This window comes from Mesoplodon mirus, assembly GCF_964341445.2.
Source record: "Mesoplodon mirus genome assembly, chromosome: 1".
Taxonomy (NCBI): domain Eukaryota; kingdom Metazoa; phylum Chordata; class Mammalia; order Artiodactyla; family Ziphiidae; genus Mesoplodon; species Mesoplodon mirus.
In genome coordinates, this window is record NC_138976.1 from 213,165,159 (window position 1) to 213,191,591 (window position 26,433).

The following is a 26,433-nucleotide window of genomic DNA, read 5'->3' on the forward strand; positions in this document are numbered from 1 at the left end:
CACTTTCAACTGTGTGCAAGAAAGCTCACGTTTCTTTATTTTCTCCAGACCCACTCAAATCTGGCTGTGAGCTACGTTCCATGGGCGATAAAAAAATTCAGTCTCCCTCCCCTCAGCCACACTCCCTCCCTCTCCCTACACTGGGTGTGCCAAGGTCTCGGGGACTCACAGGCATGGATGTCCCTTCCCAGCATGCACCCAGCCTGGGATGCCGGCCAGCATCACCCTTTGGTGAAGATGGAAGCCATGTCTGCTTGGGGCACCATACCATTTTCCTCAGAGACCTTGTCACTCTGCAGGGGGCCGTCAGGACCTGGGGCATGGGTCTGCACTAAATCATGGCCCCCAAATCCTCCCTGCTCTCTTTCTTCTCCTGGACTCTCCCTCCTCCCATCAGTCCACCCGGCATCAGCTGTTCAACGAGGGAAGGAGTTAAAACACATATGCATATACACTGCCCCCCTCAACACACACACACGCTCTAAGCCACTAACTCTAAGTAGTGTCCAGTTTCCCCCTTGTAAAAGGTGATAAGGCAACATTAGGACTTGATGCTTTGCTTAGAACAGGGGCAAGGAAAATGGAAAGGGAACAAGTAAAAATCAATGTCTGATGGACGATCCTAGCATTGGCACTGCCTGAACTCCAGGGCAGGTTTCAATCCCAGAACCCTGATCCCCAAAGCTAGAAAGGAAACAGCTGTTATTTGGTTACTTCATCCTGCACTTTATAAAAGGAAAACATGTGTGAGGCTCAGAGGAGAACCAAGGGTTTGATGGGAAAAGCTCCAGAAGAGCATAGATAGACTCCTTAATGTCCAAGAGGCTTCGTGTTGAGAGAAATGTCCGCCACCTTTGGTGTTTTATCTCATATACAATTTACTTTCCTTAAGGGATTAACAATCCCTGTAGAGCAATGGTTCTCAAACATGAGCGTGCATCGGAACCCCTTGGGGGGTTCATTAAAACACACTTGTTGTCCACCCCCAGAGTTTCTGACTCAGCGGGTCTGGGACAGAACCTGAGAATTTGGAGACCAGGCTTTGAGAACAACTGCTCTAAACAAGCACGACTCTCACAGCTGGTAAACAGCACGTTCTAAGTTCAATCAGATGCCCCTAAAATTTGATTGCAAACTCAAACTCTCCTAAACATTTAATTAAAATCACAAAACGACAGTATCAGTGGCTCTCAAATGTTTTAAACAAACAGCAGGTGAAACATTTCCACATGCATGACGTTGATTACAAATGTAATCAGCACATGTAAATATTTACAGAAGTGGCAAAGCCCTGGATCTCAATTGGCCTTTTCCTGATCTCTATTCCAAATCTGATTTCCACTTCTATTATTTCTATTCTCACTTCCTCCCAGGGGCACAATTTGCCTCTGCCCACTGGAGAGATGGGTTGCAGTTTCAGAGCCTGAAGCTGGCAGAAGCTGCAGTTGCCTCCTGAAATTCAGTGACTCAGGACAAGAGAGGCAAGTAAGCGTTGGATGCATCTTCCCAAACAGTCCTCCCTGAGCTGTTCATTACCTGACTAGACAGGCCCCTTTGTATAGTTACGGTTAGTATGCTATAGCAGAAACAACCCTGACCAGTTGGATTGGCGCTGAATTGCGTGCCCTGGTCTTTCCTCCTGTATCAGTTTCTTCCCAGTGTCTTAAGCAGCAGGTGCTGGAGCCAGCTCCTACAGATCCCATGAGCCAGTGGCTGGATTTGCAGCTATCTCACGAGCTGGTTGTTAAATACAGTCATCGTGAAGAATTAGGTTATATAAACTTATAATTAAATTACATTAAAAACAAAGGTAGGGCTTCCCTGGTGGTGCAGTGGTTGAGAGTCTGCCTGCCGATGCAGGGGACACGGGTTCGTGCCCCGGTCCAGGAAGATCCCACATGCTGCGGAGCGGCTGCGCCCGTGAGCCATGGCCGCTGAGCCTGCGCGTCCGGAGCCTGTGCTCCGCAACGGGAGAGGCCATAACAGTGAGAGGCCCGTGTACCGCAAAAAAAACACAAAAAACAAAAACAAAGGTAATGGGACTTCCCTGGTGGCACAGTGGCTAAGCATCCACCTGCCAGTGCAGGGGACATGGGTTTGAGCCCTGATCTGGGAAGATCCCACATGACACAGAGGAACTAACCCCTTGCGCCACAGCTACTGAGCCTGCACTCTAGAGCCTGCGAGCCACAACTGCTGAAGCCTGAGCGCCTAGAGTCCATGCTCCGCAACAAGAGAAGCCACTGCAGTGAGAAGCCCACGTACAGCAGGGAAGAGTAGCCCCAGCTCGTTGCAACTAGAGAAAGCCCATGCTCAGCAACGAAGACCCAACGCAGCCATTAATTAATTAATTAATTAATTTGGAAAAAACAAAGGTAATAAACACTCAAAACCCACCACTTCTATGTTTTTCTAGTACCTATGCTCCTGCGGACACATGTCTAACGTGTCTGTGTGATAGAGATAATATATAATAGTAAAGCTACTCTCCCCAACCCTGCCTCAGTGATACCATGTTGATAGCTTGAAATCAGCCACCAAGGAGCTATTTACACGACAGAAATCCACGTGCTTTGTAAGTCAGCTGGCACCTCCACCCGCCCAAGAAATTATTAAACATTAGTACAACACTGATGCTACGGTCACAGAAGACTATGACAATAAGTCTACTTTAAAACTATGTTCTGAGAGTCTTCTTTACAAAGTATAGACAAGTATCAGGCCTTTTTTGCAAATGCTGGCTCTGGGGGGATCCATTTGTTTCCCTGAAACATTTCTTCCTCATCAACCATAAAAACCCATGGTGGGGTGGGGGGGGGCCCTGGACTTCCCTGGTGGCGCAGTGGTTGAGAATCTGCCTGCTAATGCAGGGAACATGGGTTCAAGCCCTGGTCTGGGAGGATCCCACATGGCGCGCAGCAACTGGGTCCGTGAGCCATGGCCACGGAGCCTGCGCGTCCGGAGCCTGTGCTCCGCAACAAGAGAGGCCGCGATATTGAGAGGCCCACGCACCGCGATGTAGAGTGGCCCCCACTCGCAGCAACTAGAGAAAGCCCTCGTACAGAAATGAAGATGCAACACAGCCAAAATAAATAAATTAATTAATAAACTCCTACCCGCAACATCGTCTTTAAAAAAAAAACAACAGAAAAACAAAAACCGTGGGGTCCAAAGACTCAGCCCTCCATCCTCCTCCCCGACCTTGCAGGCAGGAAGCCCTGAGATCAGTCCCTTCATATTTAGAAACTTCAGTTCTCTCATCTGTAACATTAAGATCGTGACACTTATCTCACAGTGTGTATGTCAAGTCCCAGGGAGAGAAGGAATAAACGAAGTATAGGATGCTATTTTAAGAGATTGTTGTCTATTAAAATCTATCTCCCAACAAAGATACAGATATGGAAAAGGAAACTGCCCACTGATTAGACATGAAATGATGCTGAAGAAGGAGGTGCTACCTAAGTACGAATAGCAAAATCATACTTGGGAATACTGAGATCTGATTTATAAAACCAGATAGGAAATACGATGGAGTTAAATCAAATAAGCACCCATTCACCTGGGGGAGAACAGTCGGAAAGCCAATATTCTGTGTAAATACCTGGAAACCTGCCTGGCCAGTGAGGATCTTGAGATGCAGCAGCTGTGGTAACATTATGGCTGAGCTGACCATGGAGGGAAGAAGAGTAAGACTGAAATATGAAGAAGAAAAAGATGAGAGAGAAAGAAAGGAAAGGGAAAAAAGAAAATGCCTCAGTCAGCTCAGGCCGCTATAACAAAGCCCCACAGATGGGCAGCTTAAATAGCAGACATTTGTTTCTCACAGTCCCGGAGGCTGGACGTTCAAGATCAGGGTGCCAACATGGCTGGGTTTTGGTGAGGACCCTCTTCTTGGCTTGCAGATGAATGTCCTCTGGCTGTGTCCTCACAGGACAAAGAGAGAGAGCTCTGGTATCTCTTCTTATAAAGACACTGAACCCATTAGAGGGGCTCCACCCTCAGGACTTCATCGAACCCTAGTCACCTCCCAAAGGTCCCACCTCCAAATACCATCTCACTGGGGATTAGGGCTTCAACATGTAGATTTGGGGGGGGACATAAACATTCAATCCACAAGAGAAAGAAAGAAAGAAAGAAAGAAAGAAAGAAAGAAAGAAAGAAAGAAAGAAAGAAAAAGAAAGAAAGAAAGAAAGGGGAAAGAGAAAGGGAAAGAGAAAAAGGAAAATTAAATAAACCCTTTGCAGAAGCCTTCAACTTTTGGTAGAAATAAAACACATGTTAGCAGTAGCACAAGAGAGAGCAGGGTCAGTGGAATTACTCTCAGTTAAGTTTCTTGCAGTTTGTGTGAAGGCACACACTACTTACTCATCGTATGCAGTGTCTCCAGGCTGCCGTCCAGGTGGAAAAAGGCCTGGACTGAACTTAAGGATGCATTTTCTAATCTAATTCTAATCTCTGGATGCCCTGTGGGGCTATTGTTGGTTCTTTTTGCTTATTTTTATTAATCATGTCTCCTCTCACCTCGGGCTAAACTTGATCGTTTACTAGACGATGTATTTGAAAATTACTTCTAGAAATAGTTTGAGACCCGCAGGATTTTCATGACTCCCCTGAGGCTCCTGGCTGACTAGCAATCTGGCATTACCTAACTGTCTTCAAAAATGGAGATTCTTGGTGGGCTTCCCTGGTGGCGCAGTGGTTGAGAGTCCGCCTGCCGATGCAGGGGACACGGGTTCGTGACCCGGTCCGGGAAGATCCCACATGCCGTGGAGCGGCTGGGCCCGTGAGCCATGGCCGCTGAGCCTGCGTGTCCGGAGCCTGTGCTCCACAACGGGAGAGACCACAGCAGTGAGAGGCCCACGTACAGCAAAAAAAAAAAAAAATTGAGACTCTCTAAGCCCCTAGATGTCTCGGCCTGAGACTACAGCCTGGTGAAAGCTGTGTTTTGCCTTTTTTTTCTTTTCTTTTTCACTTTCCCTGTGATTCAGTGTTACTCCCAGAGTGCAGACTTTAGGGCTCCAACCTAAGTATAGGAGGCGACCACGGGCATCCTGACACCCCAGCATTGCCCCACCCACACCTCCCTCCAGCATGGCAAATGCACTGCTAAGCTCCTCAGCCACCTCAGGGCAAAAGTGACCGGATCCAGGCCCACGTCTCTGAACTGCTGTCTTCTCCTGAACCTCAGTCTTTTTGTTCTTCTCTGATGCCCCAGTCAAAAACTTAAAAATTATTTGTCCAGCTTTTCTTCAACCCAAGGATTGGATTGGATGACCAAGTCTAACATGGCCAGAAATTCCCCAAATCAAATCTTACTATTCTGGACATGGGGGAGCTCTCGGTGATGTCGCAGGAACTGACGGAAGCTCAGATGCCAGGTGGTCCCATCAAGGTGCTGTTCTGAGGGTTTTTAGGGGCACAGCTATTGCCCTTAACAGTGACCCTTGACTTTTCTCACCCTGAAGATGTCTTCCAGTGTTAACAGACTATAGCGGTTTCTTCTGGTCATCTCTGCAGATGAGAGCAAAGGTCATGTGATTGCCAAGGAGTCCGGAAGAAGGGTTCCCAGTCCATGGGGAATTCTAGGGGCCAGCTGACAGCCCTAGATGCTCCTCCACACCCCACAGCCCAGCTAGGAGCGTGTCCCACTGTGAACCCAGCAGGCCCACAACCCACCCCTCGCCCAGGGCTGCAGCCCCTGCCCTCTCCTCCAGGGAGCCTCCCCACTCCTGCCCCTGCTGTGCCTGTGTGCTGACAAATATTCTCTCTGAAAACCCTCTCATTCATAGACACACCCAGAGGCTGAGGACTATACCACCTTCCTGCAGCGAGGATGTCTGTGCTTCCCTGGCCTCCATTCAGTGTCAAGGATGTTCTGGGGATGAACTGGGAGCTGGGCTGCAGGTATGCACGGGCTACTTGACTTCCCAGGGTGCAACCCTTTGGGGTCCTACCTGAAGTATGGGCCATGCCATCCCCCACCCACCATTGCCCGCCTTGTGTAGGCTGACTCAGGAAGTTGCACAGCCCGGTGGCGGAAGAACAAAGCCCAGCGCTGCGTGCAGCCTCCTGGGTCCCGAGCCTCTTCCAGGGCCTCACCGACTTGTTGGCTTTCTGCTGCCCCCAGCACCGCCTTTTACATTGTGTCAGCTTTTCTGGTTGTCCTTGTAAGACAGGTGATCCTAAGTACCCGGTCCACCAATATCAGAGGCAAAAGCTATCTTCTTTATGGAAAAGTTTTCAGATGATATGAAGTGTACACAGTTAAGGTGAAAATTGACCCTTCAAAGTCACAGCTGCCACCAAACCCATTTCCGCAGGTGACGGCTGTTGGCAATCTGAGGGACATTGTTTCATGACCTGTTTGTGCGTGTACATACATAAGTAGGCTTTTATTCATCAACGACACCTACTACTCTGCAACCTGACTTTTTTTCTCATAATATTAAAACGCAGGGCATTTCCACATCAGCTGTAAAGCCTTCTTTCAGCTGCACACTGCTCATAATATGCACGTTTCATAATTCATTTAACTAGTCCTCTGTTGGGGGCAACTACTCTATTGCTTTTTTGCTTTACGAAAGATGAACACTGTATGTACGTTATTGGCAAATGTGCTGGTATTTCTTCGGAAAGTTATTCTAGAAATAAAATTCCTGGATGGACATGTATATGCATTTCGAATTTTGAAAGATACTTAGCACCACCAAATTTTGCTCCTAAAATTGGCACATTGCCTTCAGCAGAATATGGAGTTCCATTTCCCCACATCTTCACTATCTCTGACTATTAAACAACATCTTTCAAATTTGGTTAATCTGATGGATTAAACACTAAATAGTCTTGGGCTGGTTTGCTTTTGATGGCTCTAGTGAAGTTGTGCTCCTTTTTTTTTTTTTGCGGTACGCGGGCCTCTTACTGTTGTGGCCTCTCCCATTGCAGAGCACAGGCTCCGGACGCGCAGGCTCAGCGGCCATGGCTCACGGGCCCAGCCACTCCGCGGCACGTGGGATCTTCCCAGACTGGGGCACGAACCCGTGTCCCCTGCATCGGCAGGCGGACTCTCAACCACTGCTCCACCAGGGAAGCCCAGTTGTGCTCCTTTTATAGAATGTCTATTGGCCATTTGGACTTGCTGTTGCTGTTTTTAGTTGCTGCTCATATCCTCTGCCCATTTTTTACCTGGCGTTTCAGCCTTTACTGATTTTAAGTGCTCCAGGTGTCTTATGGTTGCTCACTTCTGTAACAGAAAGTTAGTCTCTCTGACTGCTTCTCAAGGAGGTTGATTCAATGACGGGATGACAAAAACTATCAGCTGCTGAATGGATAGATACTTCCCCTTACTTTTTGCCCATCCAGAGATCCCAAATTTTATTTCTGGGATAGTTGCCAGCGCCAGAAGATGCAGCAAGATTGGTTGAAGCTGGGCTTCCCTGGTGGCGCAGTGGTTAAGAATCCACCTGCCAGTGCAGGGGACACGGTTCAAGCCCTGGTCCAGGAACATCCCACATGCCGCGGAGCAACTAAGCCTGTGAGCCACAACTACTGAGCCCACGTCCCTCAACTATTCAAGCCCACAACTACAAGAGAAGCCACCACAATGAGAAGCCCGTGCACCACAACAAAGAGTAGACCCTGCTCGCCGCAACTAGAGAAAAGCCCTCATGCAGCAATGAAGACCCAATGCAGCCAAAAATAAATAAATAAATAAATAAAATTTAAAAAAATCAGTAGCCCCAAAAAAGTTATTAAAAGAAAAAAAAAAGATTGGTTAAAGTCCATGAGGTCACATCAATGCCTTACAAATGCAGAGAAGGAGTCGGGGACTGGGGTCCTGTTTCTGGCCCATGATTTGGGAGGTAGGAGGCCTTGGAGAAGACCCCCTTCACCAGCCTCCTTTCCATCCAGGAGGGGATCCCATGTGCAACTCAGAGGGAAACTGGGTGTGGGGGAAGTGATGGGTTAGAAGGAGCAGGGTCCTTGACCACCACTGAGCACAACACCAAGCCCTGGGGTCACCACCTTCAGGACTTCTTCTGGCAGAAACTGAGTCAATTCCCTGAAGTGGAGATTATTGTCACATTGTAGATGGAAGGGTGAAGGATTTGGGGGCCTGGGGATCCAGGAGCTGGGGAGGGGGAAGGAGGCAGACACAGCAGGGAGAAGGGCAGGGAAGGAGGAACCGTGTACTGGGTGGGATGTTGCATGTTGAGAGCTGGGCGCGTGCAGCGTGGGCTGGGAACCCCCAGTCTGTTCCTGGATGTGTGCCCAGGAAACCCACATTGCTCACACAGGCAAGTGGCCCACAAGGACACTGGGGCTGGAGGACCCTGTGGGTGTGCACAGGGGTGCAGACATCTGGGTTAGTGCACAGTGAAGAACAGAAGCCTCTCAGGGACACACAGCCTGGTTGGAAGAGGCAGTGGTCTTTCTCCCTGTGGGAAGTATCTGACACCTCCCAGCCCAGGTCCCTTCCTCCAAGACATGTGGAGAAGACACACGGCTGCAATAGGCAGACGTCCTTCTCTTTTGCTCAGATCACTTAATAAATGCAGCCGATAAGCATTTGCTGTGGAGAAAACACACAGGTTGGGGAGTGTAGTCCAGCAGGCTTGCTATTGGGGTACTGAAGGCTCACACTAACATGGAATTGTCGTTTCACTTAGGGTGGGTTTGTGCCCATTTCTTCTCCATCATCAAATGAGCTGGGAGCACACACATCAGACCAGACCAGTCAAGTCTTCTGTTACATCTTAACCGTAGCAAGTTCAGGTACTCAACGCACAATGAGGCCAAAGAAACCAAGACACTGGAGTTTGGAACAGAAAAAGGTTTATTGCAGGGTCGAGTAAGGCAAATGGGGGTGGGGTGGGGGATGGCTTGTGCTCAAAATACCCCAAGCTCCCTGAAGGTTTTCTTGTCTTATTTATTTATTTGTTTGTTTGTTTGTTTTTGGCTGCACCGGGTCTTTGCTGCAGCATGCAGGATCTTTAGTTGTGAGATGCAGTCTTCTTAGTTGTGGCACGCGGGCTTCTTAGTTGCGGCGCGCATGCGGAATCTAGTTCCCCGACCAGGGATCAAGCCTGGGCCCCCTGCATTAGGAGTGCAGAGTCTTACCCACTGCACCACCAGGGAAGCCCTTCCCTGAAGGTGTTCAGCATAGCATGTTTTAACATTTTTATTTTATATTGGAGTTTAGTTGATTTACAATGTTGTGTTAGTTTCAGGTACAGCAAAGTGATTCCATTATATCTAAATGTATATCTATTATTTTTCAGATTCTCAGCCAAACAGTTTTAAAGGCCAGGTGAGGGAACGGGGGTGACAGAGTATGCGATCAGCCCATGCACAGTTCTCTGACCGGTTGACGGTGAGGTAACAGGGTAGTGTCACAGGGGTTAACATTATCCATCCTTAGGCACCAGAAGGTCTGGAGGCTACGTGCTCATGATCATCAAGGAGTTCATTTCTTCCATTGGATGGTGGTTTTTAGCATCAGAAGAACTCAGGAAATATGCATCAGATACTATTATCTGAGTACTTCAGAGAGGAACTACAGCAGAGGATATAGGGGATGGGTCTGTCCTAGGAAGGCCCCATAGGGTCCTGCTTGGTAGCATCACCATCGTCATCATTATTTTATTATTCAGCACAGTCACACACATACATCCACACATTTTTACAGATGCTAGGGAAGCAATGGTCCTATGTAGCTATAATTTGGGAGAAGGACCCCAAAACACGAGTCCAAGGTTTTCTTCATATCACATCATGACATATTATATGTTACATATACTTCCTGAACTCCCTGAATCCTTCCTGGAAAGAAGCACGTATCATAGTCTGGGCTCCTCTGAAAGTAGAGCCTGAGACCTAGCCTTGAATGCATGCAGTCTTTTTGGAATGTGAGTCCAGGAAGCCCAGGGGGGAAATGAGCCTGGGAAGGGAGAACAGCCACCAAAGACCCATTCATGGGCAGGTCACCATCGTGGGTGATGGGGCTCAGTCCTGCTGGGGACCCTCTGAGAAACTGTGTGGAGAGCACCCAGGACTGTCCTGTGTGTGTGATGAAGTGGACTGTTCCAGGGTCGCTAACGTCCCTGCATTTCCGCATCCCACCTGCCTTCAGGGGACATTCCCCGGATGCTGGGAATGCTCTCATGCAAGGAAGAGAGAGACATATGCTGGAGACAGGACACTGCCCACCTGCTGTGGCTGCAGAACTCAGGTGGACCATGGGGATTCAGGGTGAGGCACTGAGAGCACCAGCACTGGGTTATATAAAAACCAACCAGGCACCAAATCAGTGGTCTTTTGAAACAGACTGTTTTAAGGATGTAAATAATCGATCCTTCTCTCATTGCCACAGGAAGCCATTCCAGACCTATCTGCTCACATGGATCTACCTGGTAGGAACTAGGCAAAGTTTGTCTCAGGCAGCATCTGCTGCACAAGCAGGGGGTCTTCAGGCTGCCTGGGGAGATACACTCCAAGGGCAAAGGTAGCAGCAATCCTCTGCAGAGTGAAAAATGGAAAAGTTGACCTTCTCCAAGAGAAAAAAGGCAACTCTATGCAACAACAAAAACAAAAAAGCTGCAGGCTCTCCCACCCACTGTCTCAAGGTTGAGAGATGTGAAGCATAGTTTCACAGTCTTAGAGAGTTAAGACAGACTTCACTTAAACAGGGTAGGATCATCAACAGCTACCTCCCTGGACACCCCTAAAATGACAAATAAGGTCAGGAAGATATAAACCTACATACACCCAACCAAGGACTTGTGTCCACATATACAAAGGACCCTGACAAGCCAATAAGAAAAGAGCAGACAGGGCTTCCCTGGTGGTGCAGTGGTTGAGAGTCCGCCTGCCGATGCAGGGGACACGGGTTCGTGCCCCGGTCCGGGAAGATCCCACATGCCACGGAGCGGCTGGGCCCGTGAGCCATGGCTGCTGAGCCTGTGCATCCAGAGCAGACAACACAACAGAAAAAAGGGGAAAAAATTTGGGTACGCACTTCATAAAACAGGATAACTCGATGACCAGTAAGCAGTGTGGATTTAGAGCAACTAGAATGGTCTTGTGTTCCTGATGGGAATGTAAATTGGTTCAACCACTTTGGAAACCCCTGGGCATATCTACTGAAGAGGAACATATGCACACTTTATGACACATCCATTCCACTCTGGTGAATACTCAGAAACGTGATCATAGTCACCCAAAGACTTGTCCAGCGCAACACTATTCATAATAGCTAAAAGAATCCTGTGTTGTATATTTGAAAGTTGCTAAGAGAGTAGAGCTTAAAAGTCCTCATCATGGGCTTCCCTGGTGGCGCAGTGGTTGAGGGTCCGCCTGCCGATGCAGGGGACACGGGTTCGTGCCCCGGTCTGGGAAGATCTCACATGTCGCGGAGCAGCTGGGCCCGTGAGCCATGGCTGCTGAGCCTGCGCGTCCGGAGCCTGTGCTCCGCAATGGGAGAGGCCACAACAGTGAGAGGCCCGCATACAGCAAAAAAAAAAAAAAAAGTCGTCATCACCAGGAAAAAAAACCTTGTAACTATGTGTGGTGGTGAATGTTTAAACTTATGTGGTAATCATTTCACAATATATCCATACATCAAATTATGACGTTGCACACCTAAAACTGACACAATGCTTTATGTCAATTGTATCTCGATAAAAACAATAACTAAAAACTGAAACAATTCAAGTGTGCATCAGCAGTAGAATGCATATATATAATTGAATATGATAATACACTAGATCAGTTATGTCATAAATTATTTATAAACCATAAATAAGATTTATGCAAATAAATAATATAAATTATATATCACATGGTATATATAGTATATATCATTTATTATATAGCTGATATCATATTATGTAATCATACACACAAATATATTTTATACAGTATATAATGTTTGTACAAGTATATTCTACTTATTTATATATTTAAGTGATATTTGTATTATGCATCCAGCATAGTCACACGATGGAATGCTTTGCAGCGATAAGAATGGATAAACCCAGCTGTTCCTATAACCACCTTGGGGAATCACACATGATGTTGAGTGAGAGGATCCAGACCCAGGGACACACTGGGATTCCAGGGACAGGCCACACTACGCTCTGTGACCACGTTCTCTTGCTGGGGGTGACGTTAAGGCTCCTTCTCAGGAGAAATGAAACCAGAGAAGTGAGGCAGAGGATTCTGGTCCTCCTTCCAAATCTGTGGCTCTTAAAACTCTGCGCATCTCTCACCTTGGTAAAAATAAACATTAACTTTTAAAACACTGTGAACAAATCAGCTCAGGCAGTCAACAACGAGTGTGGGATGCCAAAAGCAGGCGGCCTGAGCAGCCAACAGGACCCAGGAGGACTCCGGCGGCTCCTGCGCCACAGGAGGCCAAGGGGAAGGCAGCCCTGGTGGCCGGATGCTGGGGTAGGACATTCTCCCAACGTGATGCGGCAGTGCTTGCGGCTCGGATGCTGTTCACCACCCGCATGGGGGAATGTTTCTGTCCTGTCCACTCAACCTCATTTCAAAGACCATGTGTGAACATCTGACCACAACATACAGAGAGACGCACTTGTGAGCAAAGGTGGCACCTTGGGGTCTGAGGACACACGGTGTGTGTATACACAAGAGAAGGAGGAGCATCTGGCTCTCCCCAATACACACGTTCACACGCATGCATGCACAAGTGCATGCACACACAGGCATTCACACACATACACACAGGCACACACTCACACATAAACAATGCACACATCAATATGCACACACGCACACACAAAGGCATGCACACACATGCATGCACACACATAACACATGTACCCACACACAGACACATGTGCACACACATGCATGTGCATTTGCATGCATACACAAGCACACGCTCACACATAACACACATGTGCATGTACACACAACAGCACACATGTGACACAGGTATGCAAGCACATACACATATACACACTCCCCAGCTGCACAGTGCCTGTGCTCTAAGGGTTTGCAGTCACACGTGGCAGACCTAGGAGCAGGGCTGACACGCTGGTAGACCCCAGAACCCACGCTGAGCGGGGCATCCTGGGGCACTGACCCTTTTTCAAAGACATCATCCTCCCCAGTTCACTGAGGGACTAGCCAAGGCTCCTGGAAATGACATGCTCAGATCTAATAGCTGTGAGGGGCAACGGACCAGTATGGCATTGTCCTTGGCGTTCTCTCCTCCCGCTGCCCCGCTGGCCTCAGGTTCCAAGTCAAAGCCAACCCTGTGGCCCATGCAAGGGGAGTGAGGAGCCAGCGGAGTCTCAGCAGGAGGCGAAGGTAATGACGGCGAGCAGCCTGCAGGCATCACACCGTCCTGCCCAACCCACCGGCCTCTCGCTCCCTGGGGGTGCCTGTCTCCCTCGAGCACACCAGCTTCCCTGAAAATCAGAAAGGCTGACCCTGCCTGGGAGAGGAGCTTGTCACTACCAAGTCCCTCCCTCTGCTGATGAGCTGCAGAGAGAGAATCCCTACACAGAAGCCCTACCTCACCCCTCCCACACGCAGGGCCCACCTCTAGACATCTCGGCACACCTGTGCACATGCAGATGTTCATGGAACCAAAGCCAAAATGGCCTCCTGCCCGGCCCCTCAGCCATCTCTCGCTGACCTGCAGCCCCCCCGCCCCTGCGGGGTCTCAGCTCTGCTCTCTGTGGAAGGTTGAAGGAGAGTCTGTGCCACACCCCCACTGGCCGTCCCTTTTGGAAGGGACCGGGCTCAGCAATTTGCCGAAAGACTGAAAAGGAGAGTGGTGCCCAGCTCTGCCTGCTGAGCCCACAGTGAGCCCCCGGGGACAGGGAAAGGGGCACGGCAGGCTGTGACAGCAACTAGAGGTCTTGGCTGGGCTTCTTGTAAAGGATATGGCTTTGCCTCACTTTAGAGGTGAACCTCTGCTTCCTACGTTAATACAACATAAATGCTTTGTAAGAGTATTAAGCTAGGGGAGAGCCCTGTGCCTGCGGCCTGGGCCCACCCAAGAGTGTGCACCTCTACATGGAGCGGGGATGGTTTTCCAGTTCTAAAAAGCAGGCACGCAGAGTGAGCAGCAGAAAGCTGAGCGTCGTCAACAGTGGCAAAGGCTACTTCTGTGTACCTACTATGTTCAAGAAAGTGCTGGGCCCTGTGGGTGAGACAGGAAAACATGATCCCCGCTCCTGTGAGCTCAAAGTCTAGAAAGAGAGAAAAGGCAGTTCCCTGAAGTGTAAGACCACAGTGGAAGCACGTAACTAATGACCCAAATCATGCAGTCACAGTTATTTGAGGTGTCTTGCCTCCTTGGGGCTCCCACCAGCTGCAGGAGAGGAGGTCAGTCCTGTCGGGGCCCCTGCAGCTACTTGCACAAGAGCCCTGTGTATTAATGCCCGCCGTTGTCTGAATTTAAAAAGAAAGGCTTATTTTCTTCCAAATGGCCCCATCTCTTTTAATGCCCACTCTTCAGAAGGCTGTGAGACTTTACTATGAACTATGGAATTTATAGTTTAAAGGGAAAAAATAGGTGCCCATGTGGAACACTCAGCCTGTGGCTTATGAGTCAGCTTTTGTCTTGGACACAACCCACTGCTATTCTAGGTAACAGGCAAAATTGTGTGTCTGAACTTCCTGTCCTCTTGTGGGTTATAAATGGCATGAGGGCACTGAGACACACTTGTGTGTTTTTGGAGGAGCGGGAATTGCATTTTATTTTCCTCAATATGATGAATGCCGTAGCAAAGAGGAAATGGCCCAGCATACAAGCCAGGGGAATTCTGTCATCACGCCTAACCCAACACCACTGTCTTTCCCATCCTGATCACAAATGGTATCTGTTTACAACAAAAAGACCTGAGCTTTCCTTTTGCTTTGAAGCCAGCAAAAGGAACATCTGGATTATAGCTCAACACCTCACAGAGGTTTGTCTGCCATCTGCAAAGCGGGGTCTTTTCCAAGGCTTTTTCCTGGTTTGGGGCCCCACTGTGGACAGTCACTGAATGTCCCTCTAACAGTCCAGGCAGAGGACCTGGCGCCGTTCTCAGGGTGAAGCCCGAGCTCTGTGCCAAGCAACCCCAGCTCTCTCTGCACAGAAAGCCTACCCAGCTCGGCCTGATTGTCTCTTCAGATTGTCTCTTCGGAAGCCCGAATGGGCAGGCACAGCCTGCAGGGTACTAGGCTTCCAAACAAGCCAGAACATAGGTCAGTCAGAGCTCAGAAATGACCACAAAACTGAGATGAGCTCTCCCTGCCCTGAAGGCTACAGAGGCCAGTATGCCAGGCCAGGGGCCCAGCACTGATGAGCCAGCTGTCCTGGGACGCCCGCACCCACCCACTGATGAGAAGAGGTACAGATATTTCAGGGGATTGTTACATGAGAAAACAGAGACAGCCCTAGGACTGGGCCTGGCCTAAGTCAGAGTGCAGTAGGTGTCTCCCAAACTCCTTTTCTTAAATTGCTTTACTTATTTAAAACATAGAGAAACATACGTATAGATGTGTTACATACATATATATGTTCATTTTTAAAAAAGAAAAGCTAAAGTTAAATACAGATAAGCTGACATTAAAAAATAAAAAAGGACAAGAGAAAAAGGAAAAGAAAGAAGAGAAAGAAGAGAGAAAAAGAAAATTGTTGTATTTTCATATCCCACATCTCTTATTTCTAGCAATTTTGTCTACTTTCTTCCTGTCTTTACATGTAGACACACCTATATGTGTGAGGGGTGTGTGTGTGTGTGTGTGTTTGTTTCTGTGTGTGTGTTTTACCTTCTGTATTTTCATATAAGGTCATAGATATCTTTTGATGCCATTACATTACATTCTTCAATGTTACTTTATTGTTGTTGTGTTGGTTTTTTTGTTTTTGTTTTTTGGTTGTTTTTTTTTTTGCGGTACGCGGGCCTCTCACTGTTGTGGCCTCTCCCGTTGGGGAGCCCAGGCTCCGGACGCGCAGGTTCAGCGGCCATGGCTCACGGGCCCAGCTGCTCCGCGGCATGTGGGATCTTCCCGGACCGGGGCACGAACCCGCATCCCCTGCATCAGCAGGCGGACTCTCAACCACTGCGTCACCCGGGAAGCCCTTCAATGTTACTTTAAATGCCTATGTAACCCCACCTAATATGGATGTGTCATAATTTACCCAACTAATACCCAATTCTGGTATTCCCTCTTCTTTTCCTGTTGGTCCACTTTGAAACCATCTTTTTTTTAAACTTTTATTTTATATTGGAGTATCATTGATTAACAATGTTGTATTAATTTCAGGTGTACAGCAAAGTGATTCAGTCATACATATCCAAGTATCTATTCTTTTTCAAATTCTTTTCCCATTTAGGTTATTACAGAGTATTGAGCAGAGTTCCCCCTGCTCCACAGTAGGTCCTCGTTGGTTATCTATTTTAAATATAGCAGTGTGTGCATGACCATCACAAACTCCCAATCTATCTCTTCCCCCCCCCTTCCCACTGGTAACCGTAAATTCATTCTCTAAGTCTGTGAGTCTGTTTCTGTTTTGTAAATAAGTTCATTTGTATCATTTTTTTAGATTCCGCACATAAGCAATATCATACGATGTTGGTCTTTGTCTGACTTACTTCACTTAGTATGATAAGAAACCATCTTTTTAAATCACCCTTTATCTGATGAACTCAAAGTCTGCCCTCATGCCTTTATCCAGAGTTCCTGGCTTTGTTTGCTTAGGACTTTTTGTTCATTCTACTATAATACCAAGTAAGCTAAGTAATCATCTACAAATCCCTCCATAAAGGGAGATGCGGGCCGGCATCCCTCTACTTACTGCACACTCACCAAGGTCTGTTTCGTGGGCACTTGGTGCATTTCTTAGAGCTCCACACTCGCCATCCTCTCCTCTCTGCCCCACACTTGCCTGGACTTCTCTCCACCGCAGGTGTTCCCCGCCCCCTTGGGTCTCAGACCTCCTCAAAAGCCTACATTTGAGTTCTTTGAAGTCACTTCATTACATCCTGGCGGCGACTGTCAGGACTTCCTTCCTGATGTGCTGAGGGACATCTGGTGTCTCTTCCGATTTGCTAGTCATTTGAGGCCCTCCTCGGCATGGAGTGTGGGCATCCACGGGGCTGCATTCCCTTTTCCCTCTGCAGACGCAGAATTTGGGGTCCCCGGGGGCTCAGGGGCTGCTGAGAAGAAGAATACATCTTCTTGCCCACAAGCCTCACCTGAGCGCAAGCTTCCAGGAACAAAAATGTGCCTGTTAGAAATGGAACAACTGTCAATAACGTGTCGAGCTCACAGTGTGAAGACTGCAATGTTTATCTAAAATGAAAATGAAAACTATCACCCTCTTAATTAACTATTCTGCATTTATTTCCACCCTGAAACCCAATAAAACTCAGACATATACAGAGTCCTACATACAAACACACACACACACACACACACACACACACACACACCCCTACACACACAGACTCACACATCCATTGTGCTCATCCCAGGCCCTGCAGGAATGCACCTCACACGGTGTGAGCAATAGTGTGTAGACAGCACTATCTCGGCAACAGCCCTGACTCTCAGGAAATGGGGCTCCTCAGGCTCAACAAGCTGGAGGCTTCCTGGAGGAGGGGACGGGGTTGGCCCTGAGGGAGTGGGGAGAGAGTCACCATGTGCCGCCCAGAGAGGAGGGCGTGGACACCGGGAACAGCATGAGACACTGGCCTGACAGAGGGGCTGGTGCTGGGGACCCCGGGAGCCTAATGACCCACTGGAAACTGAGATCTGGGTGAAACAGAGCCCTAGAGATGTTTAAGCAGGAGTGTGCCGGGCAGAAGGCAGTGTTTTCAATTTCCAATATTGTTTTTGGTATTGTCCTTTTTTTTTTTTTTTTTTGCGGTACGCGGGCCTCTCACTGTTGTGGCCTCTCCCGTTGCGGAGCACAGGCTCCGGATGCGCAGGCTCAGCGGCCATGGCTCACGGGCCCAGCCGCTCCGCAGCATGTGGGATCTTCCCAGACCGGGGCACGAACCCGCGTCCCCTGCATCGGCAGGCGGACTCTCAACCACTGCGCCACCAGGGAAGCCCTGGTATTGTCCATTTTAACTGTCATAAATCATAATCCGAGCAAGCATGTGCAAAATTAAGTTAACGTATGTCCATGTATGTCCTGTGAGAACTAGAAACACACACACACACGCACATGCACAGTGCTCACCGTCTACTTGAGCAGGGCTTTGCTCTCACACCATTTTCATTAGCATCCCTTCCCTGTTCAAAGCAAATAGCTTAATTATTCATGACAGGAACTTCCCAAAAGACCCATCAGCTCTTTGATACAGAGCATCCACAGACAGTTTGCACACTGAGATTCTGGGAATCCTTCACCTTGCTGCCCCATGAATCCCAGACCCAGTCCTAATGGAGCCCACTGTAAATCAGACGTCCAATTCTCATTAGATTCCTCCCTTGCCGCCCCTGGGCAATGCCCACAAAGCTCTGGGGGGGTGTGGACCTCCTTCCCATCAGCAAGAAATCCAACTCTTCTCACCCACAGCTGGTGGCGGGGCCCTCTGGGGGGTCTGACATCCAACCCCTGCATGGAGATCGTGACTAGGATTATTTCTTTACAAGTTGCTAGTTAATAAACATTACTTTTCAAATCGTAACATAGATTAAACATTATTTTATTAATCATCAAACGTCCCCAAATGAGAATAAGGCAAGAAAAAGAGGAGATTGGGTTCTAGAAGCCGTTAAAGAACAGAGCTAAAAATAAAAACCAATATAGCAAAGGCACCAAAAATAAGGAAAAAAGGAGACCCGGTTAACTGGTAGAAAGCATTTCTTATCATTATCTCCCAAAGTATAAAGTGCAAGTGAGCTGGAGACTGCTGTTAAGAATCCCTGGATTGAATCATTTCAAAGTCCTCGTCTGCCTCTGAGTCTATTTCTCAATTTCCTCTCCATTGTCAGCTGTGTGGATTGTTCATTAAAACAATAGCTTCTGTTCATGGATGACCTGTTCTGTGCCATAATAACATCAACATGCAATTGCAGAGGTGGAGCTCTCACCTGGGCCATGGAATCCTTTCCACCCCCCAACCCTTCCAGGTACGAAACCATAGACACTCACCACATTAGAACCCAGTCTTGAGCATGTTGTATCCATGACAGCACCAGATGCCACATCTTGTCAACCATCTGAGGTATTGCCACTATTTTGTCTGTCACTATGGCAACAGGAGAGCCCTGGGAGCAGCCTGGAGGTATCTCCCTATATGAACACTCAATCTCCCAAGCAGCAGAGGTGCCTCAGGCTACCTAGGCCAGCCAAGGGTTTGCAGGGCTTGGGATGCCACCGGCAGGCTGTGGAGCCATGGGTGAGTTCCCTGGCCTGGCCGGACCCCCGGTAATGAAGATGAGACAGTGTCACTTACATCATGAGCAAGGAAAGTGCCTGACTGGAGCCAACTTCAGTAGATGTCAGTGTCACCATCCAGGACTGCTGGGCGTGGAGCCTCTTGGGGCCGACATAAAGGGGACCCACCTCTACCCTCGTGCAGTGCACTGAGGGAGGGGGCCACCGGGGTGATGGAGCAGCTCTGATGTGGTAACTTTTGACTGACACTCTCAGGCCCTTTCGCATCAGGTGGCCAATGGTGGCGCTGATAAAGGGAACATGCCCAGCACTAAAAGGGGGCTTGCTGTGTGCCGCACAGAAGATCCCGGTCAGGAATTCTGATTGTAAATGGCCACCTTTGTTACCAGCATTAATGCAAGCCATCCAGCACCATCTCACTTCTTCTCCCTGCCCACTGAGATGGGTAACTGCCCCAGATAGCCCGGCACTCAGCTAGAAGGCTCTCACACACCTCACAGGGGAGGTGTTGTCATTCGCATTTTACAGACTATGAAACTGAATCTCAGGGAGGTCAGACAGCTCTCAGGCCATTCGATGGCAGAAGCCAGATTCAAAGCCCGTGCAGTTCGTACTGTCAGATTAAATACAGACCACCCAGTTAAATTCGAATTTCAGACACACAGCAACTAAACTTTACTGTAAGTACATCCTAAATATTGCATGGGACAATATTTTTATCCACTACATCTGGAAACCCCATCGTGATTGATGTTGCTCCCGCCGCATTTAAAACACGTGGCTAGCATAGCACAGGGAGATCAGCTTGGTGCTTTGTGATCACCTGGAGGGGTGGAATAGGGAGGGTGGGAGGGAGGGAGATGCAAGAGGGAAGGGATGTGGGAACATATGTATATGTATAACTGATTCACTTTGTTATAAAGCAGAAACTAACACACCATTGTGAAGCAATTATACTCCAATAAAGTTGTAAAAAAAAAAACACATGTGGCTACTAATAGGTACATGAAAAGATGCTCAACATCACTAATTAGAGAAATGCAAATCAAAACTACGAGGTACCACCTCACACCAGTCAGAATGGCCATCATTAAAAACTCTGCAAATAACAAATGCTGGAGAGGGTGTGGAGAAAAGGGAACCCTCCTACACTGTTGGTGGGAATGTAAGTAAGTTGGTGCAGTCACTATGGAAAATAGTATGGAGGTTCCTCAGAAAACTAAAAATAGAATTACCTTGTGATCCAGCAATCCCACCCCTGGGCATATATCCAGACAAAACTCTAATTCAAAAAGATACTTGTACCCCTGCGTTCGTAGCAGCACTATTCACGATAGCCAAGACATGGAAGCAACCTATACGTCCATCAACAGATGAATGGATAAAGATGTGGTATATATACAAATATACAATGTAATATTACTCAGCCATAAAAAAAGAATGAAATAATGCCATTTGCAGCAACATGGATGCAACTAGAGATTATCATACTAAATAAAGTAAGTCAGAAAGAGAAAGACACATACCATATAATATCACCTACATCTGGAATCTAAAATATGACACAAATGGACCTATCTACAAAACAGCAACAGACTCACAGACATAGAGAACAGACTTGTGGTTGCCAAGGGGGAGGGATCGTGGGGGAGGGATGGACTGGGAGTTTGGGATTAGCAGATGTAAGCTATTATCTATAGGATGGATAAATAAAAAGGTCCTGCTGTATAGCACAGGAAACTATATTCAATATCCTGTGATAAACCATAATGGAAAAGAATACTAAAGAGAATGCATATATATGTATAACTGAATCACTTTGCTGCACAACAGAAATTAACACAGCATTGTAAATCAACTATACTTCAAAAAACAGAAAGTGATACAAAAAAAATAGGTGGCTTCTCATGGGCTAGGATGTCAGCACTGGTTGCTGTCTGGGTCGATCTGTGTGTGCCGGCACCCCAGGCTGTCTGCACCCCCATGGAGGACAGGTCAAAGCTCCAGGCAGAGGCCGTGAGCCAGCCAGAGAACGGCCACCAGATACTGGTGTCCCTGTGCACCATGGCTATGAGCATCCCAGATCCAGGAGTGATGCAGACTGACTCCTGACAGAGGGGAGGGTGCTCTCCCCACAGCCAACTGGAAAATGATTCCTCTGATTAGAGATGTTCCAGTCACATCAGACACCTAGGCCTGCCCCATTCGGCTGGAAACACAGCCCCCAGAGACGAACTGGACTGAACGCCTAGCATTGCGTGCATGCATTCTTACCTTTCTAACCCTGACCATAGAAGCCAGGACGCGTGGGGCAAGGATGGCTCCTGTCCAGGAACTTGCAGAGAGGCCAGGGGCTCCAGGAGTAGCTTTCCTGTGCATGAATTCCTGGCAGTTCCATTCCTAGCAAGAGGAAGTTCCTCACTGGCAGCGAACCCAGTCTAGGATGACCCATGGTCACCCCATTCCCACAGAGATGCCGCAACCAGAGATGAGCAGATTCAAGTCAGACGCTCCAGGGGCAACCTATTCAGTGCAGAAAAGAGCCGGGACCTGGCTTGCAGGTCCCAGTGTCGGGGAGTGGCCTCACTGGCTGAGACTTAGCCCCCTGGGAGCCTGGCAACCCTCTACCTATGTTCTGGAGGTGATGAAGTGTAGCTGCCTTGAGGGCTGGGGAGAAACAGGACAGTGATCTGACTGGTCATCTAACCTAACACTTGGAGATGGACTATTCACCCTGATAGAGCATCTCCAGTGAGGACCTGTAGGCCAGAGACAGGGTGCTGCTTTGGATCTGGGGTGCAGGGAGGTGTAAGAGAGCTCCCTATTTATAGTAACAATGGACAGAGGCTGGGACTGGAGCTCATGTGGGGACACTGGACATTTTCTGCCCATCCTCAGAATCTGATACTGAAATGCCTGGCAAGTCATCTTACAAGGCTCCAAAGAGTTTGGCCTGCCCCAGGCGGGGGTGAGAAGGACTGGTGATAGGATGGGCTGGAGGGCTAGTGTCAGCTGACCTCAGGCCACCAGCCACCCTGAAGGCCGACAGAACCCCTGCTGCAACTTTCACCCTGTGCCCCATCCTGCCAGACTGGAGGAAGTCAGGACAGTGTCACAGGGATGAGGGGCTAGCTAGAGGTGTTGGGCCTCGGTGTCTGCCATTTGGATGCATTCCTGGAGATCCACCAAACGATTTGACCAACTTAGAACAAGATGGGATACAGGGGAAAGAATGGCCCTTGCAGATGGTGGGGGCGTGCAGAGGACACCAGGGGTGAGCCTGAGGTTGATGGGGGTGCCCCAGGAGCAGTGCAAGTCCCACAGACAGGGTGGCATTAACAGCAAGCAGGGGTGTTGCGTGGGGCTCACAGAGCTGTGCAGGCAGGGATGCTCTTCCACGTGGTGCTGCCGTGGGCCAGACCCAGACGAGGGCTTCCTCCCCCCTCGTCTCCCAACCTGGGCCTGAGCCTGGCCTCCTCACGCTGCTGACCGGGTCAGAGTCCAACAATTGCCCAACCTCAGAAGCAGGACTTGCATGGGGAGGGGACGACCAGAGAATCAGCCCAAGGCAGAGTGGGCTCCCTGCCTGCCAAGGGTGGTGGCCGAGTGGGACACCCCAGGATGGAAGGCTGGCCCTGCCTGCTGGGGGTGGAGGGTAGAGGTGGGAGGAGACAGGAATAATGGTCCCCACATTTTCTGATCATGCACCACTGTCAGTGAAAAGATGAGAGCATAGACATGTGTGTATATTATTACATGTAACTGCTGTATTTGTGTTTTACATACATTACAACACACACACAAAACCCTTTAAAGGATGAAACAAAGCTGAAAAAATATTTTTGAATGTTCTGCTAAAAATGTTGGTCTTAACCACACTGGTTAGTACTCAGTTGACAATCCACCTGTAGGGTAGTGTTTGCAGTAGTGACTCCAGGTGTAAATCCCTCTTTTACATAATTCTTGCTACTGTAATTTTGGGAGAGGCGTCCTGTGAGATCTAACAGACAGTGGATGTTTTCACGCTGTCGGCTGTCTTCTCTTACCCTGAAAAACCCTGAGTATAATCTTCACTCTGCAGCTTGGAGCCATCTGTCCCGTAGTAGGGGTGGGTGCAGTTGGGTGAGATGATGAAGCCCTGGATCCCACTTAACTGGGCACCAGCGCCAGGGTGGGCACACACTCCCAGTGTCTGCACCAGGCAAGATTTTTATTCTGTAGATAAAAAATGGAAATGGAAGTGGATAGCTTTCCATGTGAACCCCCCACTTTGGAGAACCCGGACACAGCAGAAGGCAGCCACCCCTACATCTCCTTGGCCTGGGAGGTGGAGGCAGCAGATGTGGAGTACAAATTGCTTGCAGCCTCCTTATCACTTCATGGGAATGCTGGACAGTGAGCCCCCAAGGACTCCCACTGCAGACATGCCCCGATTTCAGCTCCAGATCCCATGAGGTGAAGAGAGCATCAGTTCCCAAATCACTCGGCGGACGGAGGGCTGATGTCTGTATGGTCGTCTGTGACCAGGCTTCTGCTCCTGCAAAGCCATCTCTGTCTTCACTGAGCCCTCGGAGCTCACCACATGGTGTGTCCCCCTACCCACCCCGCATGGTGCTGCCCTCTGCTTGCACCTGCCTCCCCCCCATTCATGCTCTTCTCCCTGTGCCCCTGCTCTCATCAGGAACAGCTTAGCCTTTCCATTTATTATATTGGTTTGTGCATTTTGTTTAAACTCCTCAGGCTTCCATGCCCTGCCCCAAGAATCTCATCAAGGGATTTTCCTTTGGTTCCTCCCATGGTTAGCTATTCCCCAGGATGCTCCCACTTGTTCTCATCTCCTGGTCTTCATGCTCTGTGCAGCACTGACCTGTGTCACCAGTAAGACACTGCAGATGGGACTGTGTGTGACCTCCAAAGCTAGGTCATGAAAGACATTGTCTCTGCCTGGTAGCCTTTGGGATCCCTTGCTCTAGGGGAAGCCAGGCACAAACCGTGAAAATGTTCAAACAGCCCTATGGAGAGGCCCATGCAGAGAGAAACAGATGCCTCCAGCAAACAGCCAGCACCCACAGCCCAGCCATGTAGGGATCCACTTTGGAAGTGGGTCCTCCAGCCACAATCATACCTTCAGATGATACCACAGCCTGAACCACCCAGCTAATTACTCCCAAATTCCTGACCCACAGAAACCAGAAGAGATTAAAAATGTTTACTGTTTTATGATTCAATGTCTTGGAGTAGTTTGTTTTACAGCAATAGACAGCTGGGGGATTCTACCTACCTGATTAAGAGAAGGAAAATTTCATATTGTTACATACATACATATCTACATACATGCATATAGAGGTTCTTTTAATGGGATCATACTTCACCACACGTATTACTTAAGGTCTTAAATAAGTCTTGAAATCTGCACAGCTAAACAAGATAAAAATGTATTTCATGGGCACATCACCATCCATATGGGTGCTATTGTTTGGGAATTCTCCTCCGAACACAGGTTCATGGACTCAAGTCCTTGCCCCTGGTGACTCCACATCTTCAATGCAGGTCTCTCCAACTCAACGGGCAGGTGAGGAGAGAGAAAACAGGGGAGGTCACATCCATTTCTTAACCCTGTGGACCAGAAATGATATGTGTTGCATCCACTCACGTTCCATTGGTGAGAACTAGCCACTTGGCTAGATAGAAGTGGGTGCTGAGGAATGATGCCTTGGCTGGAAGCCCCTTCCCAGCAATAGCTCGATTCCATAGAATCTTTGTGGTCAGCTATCTATCTCTGCTGTGTTCCTTTTCTCTTGTTTGTGGCAGACAGACTTTGAGATGACCTCCAGTGATCCCTGCCCACCTCCTAATATTCACATGCAATCCCTTCCCCTGGAATGTGGGGAGGACCTATGACTTGCTTCTAACCAACAAAATATGGCAAAAGTGATGAAATGTACATGATTATGTCACATTAGATTATAACATCAGTTTTACCAGGAAACACTCCCTAGCTGGCTTCAAGGAAGCAAGTGGCCATGTGGGGAAGATGGAGAATGGGAGCCCCTGAGTCTGACAATATAGAAGGAATGGAATGTTGCCAACAACCATGTGAGTGAGGAGGGAGGTCCTTCCTCAATCGAGCCTCAGATGAGACGGCAGCCCCAGCTGACACCTTGATTTCAGAGCACCAGCTAAACTGTGCCCAGACTCCTGACCCTTAGAAGCTGTGAAATAATAAGTGTGCCTTGTTTCAAGCTACTAAGTTTTCAGTATATTGCTATGTAGCAATAGATTGCTAATGTAGGCATCTTCCTGTGTCTGGGCATATTTACACCCTTTTAAAGTTGTGTGTATCCCAGGGCAGTGGTGCTATACTGCATTTAACTTGTCCCTGCACATAGAGATGAGCTCCATTATTTTCTGCTCTTGCACACAACATGCAAGGAATATTCTCCTGTGGATCCTTGCAGCCCTGTGTGTGTGTGTGTCTGTGTGTGTGTGTCTGTGTGTGTGTGTGTGTGGATGACTCTTAGAAAGCTTCAATAATGGGTCTGCACTTGGACAATTTTGGTACATAAATGGCCAAATTGCCTCCGCAAAGGGGCATGATGGTGGTGGAGAGAATTTCAACAATGAAGATGCCAAGAAGAACGTTCCAGTTAGAGGGACTTGGCGAGGCCAGGGGGCACATGGGGAGAGCCAGCATATCTCTAGAGAAATAACACCACCTCCGAGAGAATGAAGGAGAGGGGCCCAAAACCACAGGTGCAGCCAAGTTTGATTCCCCAGCTCTTGAACACAGACTGAGAAATTGGAAAATAAGACTGGAGGCTGTGAGGGATTCATGGAAGATTTCACCAAGGTTGGAAAATTAAAAGTTGACGGTTTTCCCTCTGGATCATCCTGGGTTCAGATCCACATTCCTGGAGTATTTTTTCCCCCTCAGGGGAAAAGCCCATGAACAGAACTTTTGACTTGATTTACCTTCATGTTCTCTTTGGAGGGATCATCTGGATGGATGAAAAGAAAATTATTGGGTGAAAATTCACAAAAGATTTAAGTAGGAC